At 36.0% G+C, this 9,972-nt stretch overlaps 1 pseudogene; it reads left to right on the forward strand.

Annotated features, from left to right (window-relative positions):
• The first annotated feature begins 1,456 nt into the window (after positions 1–1,456).
• LOC145130214 (secreted RxLR effector protein 161 pseudogene) lies at positions 1,457–2,467 on the forward strand (annotated as a pseudogene).
• Positions 2,468–9,972: the final 7,505 nt, after the last annotated feature.

The following is a 9,972-nucleotide window of genomic DNA, read 5'->3' on the forward strand; positions in this document are numbered from 1 at the left end:
AGTTTGTGGCCTAAAATGATTCATCAAAGTGGGTTTGCGGCCCTAAGGGGTGTGTGCGGCCGTACAAAGGGGTGTGCGGCCATACACTCCTCATGTTTATGCCCAAGTTGTCGACTTTAAGGTGCATCAAGGCTAGGATCATGCCCAACTAGGAGATAGGGGCCAAACTCTCACTTTGGAGGGTCTTTAAGGTGTGTACGGCCCACCTTATGAAGGTGTTCAGCCGTACACCTTCCAAGGATGATGAATCATGTTGAAACTTGGTGATTCAAGGCTTAGTTCATGAGGTCTTTCAAGTATAATAAGCTAGAGGATGTAATACTCACGTTCTTGAAGCCTTGGAGGGTTCGCGGTTGAAGAAGAAACTCGAGAGAGAAAGGAGTAGTGTGCAGCCAAGAGGAAAATGAATGAAGGAGGTATACTCTTATATATAGGGTTGAGTGTGCGGTCATGAGGGGTGTGTACGGCCGTACACCCATGTGTGCGGCCGCACACTCCTTCAAAAGGGGTGTATGGTCCGAATTTCTACTTTGTGACTTGCTAACTCATCTCCAATCTCAACCTTGGTTGTACTTAAGCTTAGAACACTTAAATGAACCCTTAAACCGTGTTAAAAGGTAACAGAAACGAGTTCATCATTGATTTTTTTGAATAGATGTACAAGTTAGAAGTTCCGGGTTGTCACAACTACTTTGTGCGTAAGCCAACAGGCTGGGGCTTACCAACCCGATGGTTGAATGGGCCCGATGGTATTCCATCCCAAGGATGATTGGACCCATAGTATGTTGGCATTCCAACCCGATGGTTAAGGGCCTGGGGTATTCCAACCCGATGGTTGATTGGACCCATAGTATGTCGACATTCCAACCCGATGGTTGAGGGGCGTGGGGTATTCCAACTCGATGGTTGATTGGACCCATAGTATGCTGTTATTGTTTATGTGTTATTTGTTTATGTGTTGGTATTTTGGGGGAACTCACTAAGTTTTGGGCTTACAATTTTGGGTTATGTATCAGGTGCCTCAGATGATCGCGGGAAGGCGAAGGCGTGATTGTGCACTTCCTCGTGTTTTGATTTATGATTTTGGGAAAACTCTGATATTAAACATGTTTGAAAATTATATTGTAAACAATTATGATTTTTGGGCTGGTCTTAAAAGTCTAAATTTTTCATGATTTTTATGGATGTTACCATAGCAAATTTGATACTTTGGTAAAGGAGTTATGATTTTCCTATATGTGGATGATATGTTGATTTCTGGTACTGATTTAAAAGAAGTTGATAAATCCAAGAAATTCTTATCATCTAGTTTTGAAATGAAAGACCTGGGGGAGGCTGAGGTAATTCTTGGTATAAGAATTAAACAAATAATAGGATTTCAATTTCTCAATCTCATTACATTGAGAAGATATTGAAAAAGTTTAACTTTGAGAATTGTTCTCCTGTTAGCACTCCTATGGATCCTAGTCTCAATCTTCCACCTAATAAACGATCTCGAGTGTCTCAACTTGAATATTCAAGAGCTATTGGTTGTCAAATGTATACCATAATCAATATTAGGCCTGATATAGCATATGTTGTGGGAAGGCTTAGTATATATACTAGTAATCCTAGTACACATCATTGGCAGGCTGTGAATAGAGTATTCAAGTACTTGAAAGGGACCATGAATTACAGTTTAACTTATAGTGGATATCCTTCTGTTTTGGAAGGTTATTTTGATGCCAGTTGGATTAACAACTTAGAGGATCACTCCTCTACAAGTGGTTGGGTGTTTTTTCTTGGAAGAGGTGCCATTTCTTGGACATCCAAGAAACAGACTTGTATTACTAACTTAACCATGGAATATGAGTTTGTTGCATTATCTGCTGGTAGTAAAGAAGCTGAGTGGCTAAGGAATTTGATTTATGAAATTCCACTCTGGCCAAAACCGATATCTACCATTTTTATCAGGTGTGATAGTGCTGCAACCTTGGCTAAGGCTTATAGTCAAATGTATAATGGAAAGTCTAGACATTTAGGTGTTAGACATATCATGATTCGTGAGCTCATCATGACTAGTGTGATATCTGTGGAGTTTGTGAGAACTCAATTGAACTTAGTCGATCATTTAACCAAAGGGTTAGCTTGAGATCTTGTGCACAAGGTGGCTGTAGGGATGGGTTTAAAGTCCAACTAAAGATCATATTAAGATACCTAATTCCCATCTAATGCAATATTAGATGTTGAATTTAATATGGAAAGCTTGATATTTGAAGATTGGAACACATTATTATCATCATCCCAATGTATGTGTTCAGTACTGCAAGTTAAGGAGGTTGAAATTTTATTTCTTAATAGTTCTTTGAAAATTTTCATTTGCAGGTGCAAGAACAAAAGAACTACCTATATAAGTATGAAGTTTAGCTGCTTCACAAAGTTGGGACTTGACTTTGATATGCTTAATGAAGGATGGGACACAACCTAGTAAAATATAGTGACAAGTTAGAACTTTGAGAATGTAAACTGTTGTGTATATTATCTTCATGTATTCACTTAGAATAGAAAGGGTTCAATCCCTAGTGACACCCTGATATTCGGATATTTGGAATGAGTAATATACTAATGTGGAATTCTGTAACAACCCAAAAATCAAGGGTAAAAATTTCATTTTTAGTATAGCTACAACATTGATACCATTTATCTCAAACATTTCAAATCATCCATAAGTACAACATTTATCAGAGTTTATCCCAAAATCATTCATTGCGGAAATCATAGGTGTTGTTGGGTTTTGAGCATTCTAACACTCCTATGGTGTACATGCAACCCTATAAACCTTGTATCTATGTTTTCTCTATTATACATGAAAATATTAACTATTCCAAGGTTTCATCCTAACTAGCATATTATGAAGCACCTATACTACAAAGTTCTAGTTAGATGACATACCTTTTGATGTAGCTTGATGTCTTCAAGCTTTAAGAGCTTAGCCCCAATAGTGTGGAAGCCTCAAATGGAATCACAAATCACCAAAACACCTTGGAAGAACTTGAGAGAATATGTATGCACACTAAAATCGGCCCACTCTTATTTTCACACACTTGTGCCAATTTTGTGAGCCAAGGACCCCTTTATATATTATGGAGGGTTAGGGTTACATCCATGTAAACCCTAATACCCATGACCTTTCATTTACATAGGATCCATGGGTTAAAAGCTCCATGGACCATCCATGAAAGCTTAGCCCAACCTAAATGAACTTGGCCCATTCCATATATATAAGAGTCCATATTTAATTAGTTCTTTTTGATCACTTAATTAATTCTAAATTAATTCTTGATCAATACTAATTAAATAATATGATTCCATATTAATATATTAAAACTTATAATATATTAATATAAATCATAAATATACTATTCTCAAAAGACTATCCATATAAATTGTGCCGGTGAAGTGCAACCCAAATGGACCATGCCGGGTCGGGTCAAGTACATACCAAATATAGTTATGGACTTAGACATTAATCCAACAGTCTCCCACTTGGATAAGTCTAAAACTATTATTGAGTATGACTTCAAAACCTAACTGGCAATCGTAGCTCTTAAAGCCGCTGTTGAACTCTGACCTTCTCAATGACTTGTCCATTAGATAAGGGATCATATATTCCTCCATTCTAGATATCATATGGACTGAGACATGGATTATAATCATTCTCTCTGTCCATTTGTTGTTTCCCAATTTTTGATTTATGATGACTGACTGATTGAACAAATCAAATCAGTCCTGGCTTGGCCAAGCACTCACATGTGTCATCGCTAAATCATCGAGGGGCCCACAGATATCGCTTTTATCCCGAAGGTAAAAGGAATGGATAAACTTCGACACATATGGCTTGTTCTACTACTTGTTGAATCATACACAAAGGCACATTTTATAACATCGAGTTACCAATGCGTTTTCGTGCAATCAATGTATAACCAACTCATAGTAACAACTCATATCTCTAGGTTTGAAGAATATAAGATATTATCGTCTCATGATCACTCGTGATAAAATCCATGAAGTGATTCAAATGAGCGCGGGTTGAATCCAATACTCAGAACTTATGAGCACTCATGAGTGTTGTAGCACCACTTTGTCCACCAACTTGGACCTCTACAAACCAACCCATGACAGTCTTGATTCATATCTACTTCCAACATATGACCGACTGTGGATGGTTTGAATAACTTAATCATTCAGGAAGAGCGACTTAGTTATTCTGGAAGTCAAAACATGCAAAGTGAAACACAAGAATAAATGAATCAAATATGGTATCAAACCCTATGAATATAAATAAACACTTTTATTTATCACCATACTGATTACTCATTATTCATTGTTTCGGTTTTATCAACTTTATACTTGAATTAAAAACACTAGTTGTCCCATGCTCCAAGCATGTACACTATGTTTTTCTTAAACAATAGCTTTGCCATACATCAAGTATGCACTCTATGCTTGTCTATGATCCTTACTTTGTGAAATAAACCAATTGAACATAATTTCAATGATTCTAATTTCACACTCCCAAATCCTTATCGAAAAATGTGAGAATTTCAAATTTCTATCATTTATTGAAATCTGTTTAGATTTTAAACTTATATGCACTGACCCTCCTGTAATGAATATGTACAAAGTCACAAAGACTTGTCAACAGTCATTATAAGGTATTCCAATGGAGATCAACTCCATGGAAACTAAGTATCATATTCAAAATACATTGCTTTGGACATGCTTCTTGCATTAAGTTTTCTAATCTTACACAGATAACTTCCACCTATGGAGACAACTCCATATTCTCATTTTGACTATCACTTCTGAATAAGAGATGCCTCTTTTCAGAATATGTCAATATGGTCCTTCCAAAATTAGCACTATACTTCCAACTGTCCCTGAGCAACCAATCTTTGGTAAACCTCAGATTGTCCTCGACAATTGCTTAATCATTTTAGTCATATCAAATTCTAGACCTTTTCCCTTCTTAATGCCTCTGGGCATTTGGAAAAATTTAGAAATGACAAATATTATAGCACATGCAATCGATCCTGTGCCCAAAGCAAATGGTACACGATTCATGATGTCTCACATAAAGACATGATTCTAGACCAGTCTTTTGTTGGATTAATGTCTAAGTCCATAACTATAATTGGTAAGACTTGACCCGACCCGGCATGGTCCATTTGGGTTGCATGGCATCATGCATTTGGATAGACTATAATGAGAGAAATAACACTTAAGGTTGGTTAATATATTATAAGTTCTAATATATTAATAAGGTTATTTAATTAGTATTGATCAAGAATTAATTTGGAATTAATTAAGTGATCAAAAGGAGACTAATATATGGGTTGATTGTGTAAATCATTCATTCTTATATATGTGGGCTTGTGATCCAAGATTCCTTATGTTGGACTAAGTCCATGGGGTGACCCATGGATACTCCATGGAGGTTAAAATCCATGGAGCATAAGGAATGGGTAAAGTTATGAGTTACATGGTGTAACCCTAATAGCCACCATATAAAAGAATCCCATGGCTCAAGAAATCGTGCACTAATGTGTGAGTGTGAGGGCTAGACGATTTCAAGGAGTGTTCAAGTTTCTCTCAAGTTATTCCAAGTGTATTTGGTGTTGTGTGAACCATTTGAGGTGTTACACTTGGGGCACTAGGCACTCAAGCTTTATGAAGACATTCTACATCAAATAGGTATGTATTCTATCTTGTTATATTTATTATTTTGTATGCTAGATTAGGATAATACCTTGGATGTTCATAATTGTATGTATAATAGAGAAAACATAGATCCAAGGTATTTAGGGTTGCATGTACACTTAGGAGTGTTAGAATGCTCAAAACCCAACAGTGGTATCAGAGCCTAGGCTTGTTTTCTTGTTATACTTGCAAAAGTAGCTGAAAAATCGAGTTGGATGCATATATTCGATTGTTTTGGCTGGAATTGGACTAGGAACATTACCCTAAGATGTTTTTGGACTTATAAACTTGTTTTTGATGTGGTAATGTTCATGCTAATCCAATTTCTAAGATAATTGTCATAATTTCAAGATTTGTATTAGTTTGTATGTTCATGCTAATTTCTTGAAGATTGATGATTTGAATTATCTTGTTCTTATGAGGTTCTTAGATTAATAGAAAAGTTGTGTGAAATAGTTGTTTTCAATCCATTTTAATCTAAGAGTTGATTCCAAAGTGTGTTTTTGTAACTTGTCCTCAAGTTATATGAAAAGTCACATTTAAGAATCATAAAACTCATAAAAGTTGGCAAAGGTTACAAAATGAAGAGTCTAGTTCTAATTAAATGGTTTTATGACTCCATAACTTGTCCTCAAGTTATGGAGGTTCAAGAGTCTCTTCATTAAATTAAAAAAAAAAGTGTAACCTTAATTAGTTCCATAAGTTACAATAAAAAAAAAGTTATTTTTTTTTATTAATTAGTTTAAAGTCTTTCATAACTTGTCCTCAAGTTATGGAACTTGAAGAGTTTTTTTTTTTTTTAATTAAAACTACTTTAAACTCATAAATTATGGAATTAATTAGTTTTGAATAGTTTCAAAACTTGCCCTCAAGTTTTGGAATTTGAAAAGTTTTCACTTATGAATACTTTAATTCCAAGTTAGCCCTTAGAATTTTAAAAGTTTAAATTCAACCCTTATACTTTATAATATTATAAGTTAATAATATTTATATATATGTATAAGAGTAAAGTCAGTCTTACCGTTAGTAGGCCTCATTCACGAAGCCGGTCTATAAGGGAGGTATAAGGTTACTGCCTATAAAATGGCAGTTTAATGGGTGTCCACTCTCACCCACCGCTTCCTTGACTGGTGGAGGGTCGTTAGCCGAACGGGTAGGACAAGGACTATAATTCTCCTTTCATTAAAAGTATTAATGATAAATACTAAGTAACTAAACTCTTATTAATACCCAATCTTAGTTACTTAGGAAAATGTGAATTTGGTGCTAACCCATGAAATTACACTTTGCACTTTGCTTAAGTCGTTAGTGGAGCGTGTGTGGTTAACCGGCACACTAACCTAGACTTAACAAGGTAGGCAAAGGGTAACTTAATATTTATCATAGTATCGGTGGAGCGTGTGTGGTTAACCGGCACACTGATTAAGGGGTAAATATTAAGGGTACCAAGTATATTTGCATGGTTATTCACACCTTGTTTTGTGATCCTCGGCAACCCAATCACAAAACCTGAAGGGCACACTCGAGATTGAAACATGCCTTTGAACAGTTCAATGAATCTCAAAGATCTAGGACTTTCAAATCCAATTAAAACCTAATAAATTATTTCGTTTTTCATGGTCGAAATTGGTGAATCGTCATTCACCTACCTTCAAATATTTTATAGGTTGGATTACGGCATCCCTCTTCTAAGTTATAAAATAGTTTGTTGGGTCCTAGCCTTAATATTTCATATTGGGTGTCATATTAAGGACTTTAAATCAACTATCTTGAATATCTCCCAAAAAGATGTCTGGTCTAGACATTTATGATCTTCCCAAATCTCTTGAAACAAGCTTTCCTAAATGAAGATGATGTCCCATGGATATCATTCTTCTTTCACCTCCTCCAATTATTCTCCCTAACCCACAAGTTCCTAAAAAGTTTAAGGTCACTCAAGCCCTATTGGCAAGGCAAGGTCTAGGTGTGATCACATCTTGGAGATGTAGTCACATATTGACAAGCCGGGAGAGTTGGGTGTCAAAGTCTTGAGAAAGTTGGTGGCTCAACTACTTTCTAAGTCACATAGTGAGTTCTTTTGGGAATCCTATGAAACAGACTAAGACAAGACCCTTAATGATCTTATCTATTTGCTAAGATCAACTTCCTAAAACGCTATGGACATTGACAATGATGACATTGGATATCCAGTAAAGCTCTCTCTTCCCAATGGAAAGGGATCGGCCATAGTCAACTCGGTTGACCCAATGGTAAAGAGAGAGGCGAAGTCTGAGATAGTCCCATTATCAAGGGTCCATAGGTAACTATTGCCAAAGGAAGGGGCATTGGTTACGAAGCTGCCAAATTTACCTAAGGATGTTAAAGTCAATAAGTTTGGCTCTACTTCAGGTAAAGTCCATTGTCTAACTCTATTAAGTACATGCTGATTCTGATCGCGAAGATGGATTTCAATCGCATGGTTCGGTGATCAGAATTTTGGGCTTTGGGTATAGGATCGATTGCATGTGCTATAATATTTGTCATTTCTAAATTTTTCCAAATGCCCAGAGGCATTAAGAAGGGAAAAGGTCTAGAATTGGATATGACTAAAATGATTAAGCAATTGTCGAGGACAATCTAAGGTTTACCAAAGATTGGTTGCTCAAGGACAGTTGGAAGTATAATGTTAATTCTGGAAGGACCATATTGACATAATCTGTAAGGAGGCAACTCTTGTTCAGAAGTGATAGTCAAAATGGAATATGGAAATGTTTCAAAGTTAGAAATTATTCAATCTGTGTAAGATTAGGAAACTTAATGAAAGAAGGATGTTTCCAAGGAGCTGATCTCCTTTGGAATGCTCTGTAATGATTGTTGTCAAGTCTTTCTGACTTCGTGCATAATCATTAAGAGGATCAATGCATATAAGTTTAGAATCTAACAGATTTCAGTAAATGGCATGAATTTGGAATTCTTGCATTTGCAGTAAGGATTTGGGACTGTGAAAAGAGGATCATTGGAGTGATGTTCAATTGATCTATTTACAAAGTAAAGATCATAGACAAACATAGTATGCATACTTGGTGTATGGCATGACTACTGTTTAGAAAACATAGTGTACATCCTTGGAGCATGGGACAACTATTGTTTTAAATTCAAGTATAAAGTTGATAAAACCGAAACAATGAATAATGAGTAATCAGTATGGTGATAAATAAAAGTGTTTATTTATATTCATAGGGTTTGATACCATATTTGATTCATTTATTCTTGTGTTTCACTTTGCATGTTTTGACTTCCAGAATAACTAAGTCGCTCTTCCTGAATGATTAAGTTATTCAAACCATCCACAGTCGGTCATATGTTGGAAGTAGATATGAATCAAGACTGTCATGGGTTGGTTTGTAGATGTCCAAGTTGGTGGACAAAGTGGTGCTACAACACTCATGAGTGCTCATAAGTTCTGAGTATTGGATTCAACCCGCGCTCATTTGAATCACTTCATGGATTTTATCACAAGTGATCATGAGACGATAATATCTTATATTCTTCAAACCTAGAGATATGAGTTGTTACTATGAGTTGGTTATACATTGATTGCACGAAAACGCATTGGTAACTCGATGTTATAAAACGTGCCTTTGTGTATGATTCAACAAGTAGTAGAACAAGCCATATGAGTCGAAGTTTATCCATTCCTTTTACCTTCGGGATAAAAGCGATATCTGTGGGCCCCTCGATGATTTAAAGATGATACATGTGAGTGCTTGGCCAAGCCAGGACTGATTTGATTTGTTCAATCTGTCAGTCATCATGAATCGGAAATCGGGAAACAACAAATGGACAGAGAGAATGATTGATAATCCATGTCTCAGTCCATATGATATCTAGAATGGAGGAATATATGATCCCTTATCTAATGGACAAGTCATTGACAAAGGTCAGAGTTCATCGACAAGGTCAGAGTTCGACAGAAGCTTTTGAGAGCTACGGTTGCTGATCGGTTCCTGAAGTCATACGCAATAATAGTTTTAGATTTATCCAAGTGGGAGACTGTTGGATTAATGTCTAAGTCCATAACTATAATTGGTAAGACTTGACCCGACCCGGCATGGTCCATTTGGGTTGCATGGCATCATGCATTTGGATAGACTATAATGAGAGAAATAACACTTAAGGTTGGTTAATATATTATAAGTTCTAATATATTAATAAGGTTATTTAATTAGTATTGATCAAGAATTAATTTGGAAT

This window comes from Lactuca virosa, chromosome 8 (genome assembly GCF_052849685.1).
Source record: "Lactuca virosa cultivar CGN04683 chromosome 8, Lactuca_virosa_CGN04683_v6, whole genome shotgun sequence".
In the NCBI taxonomy this organism is placed as follows: domain Eukaryota; kingdom Viridiplantae; phylum Streptophyta; class Magnoliopsida; order Asterales; family Asteraceae; genus Lactuca; species Lactuca virosa.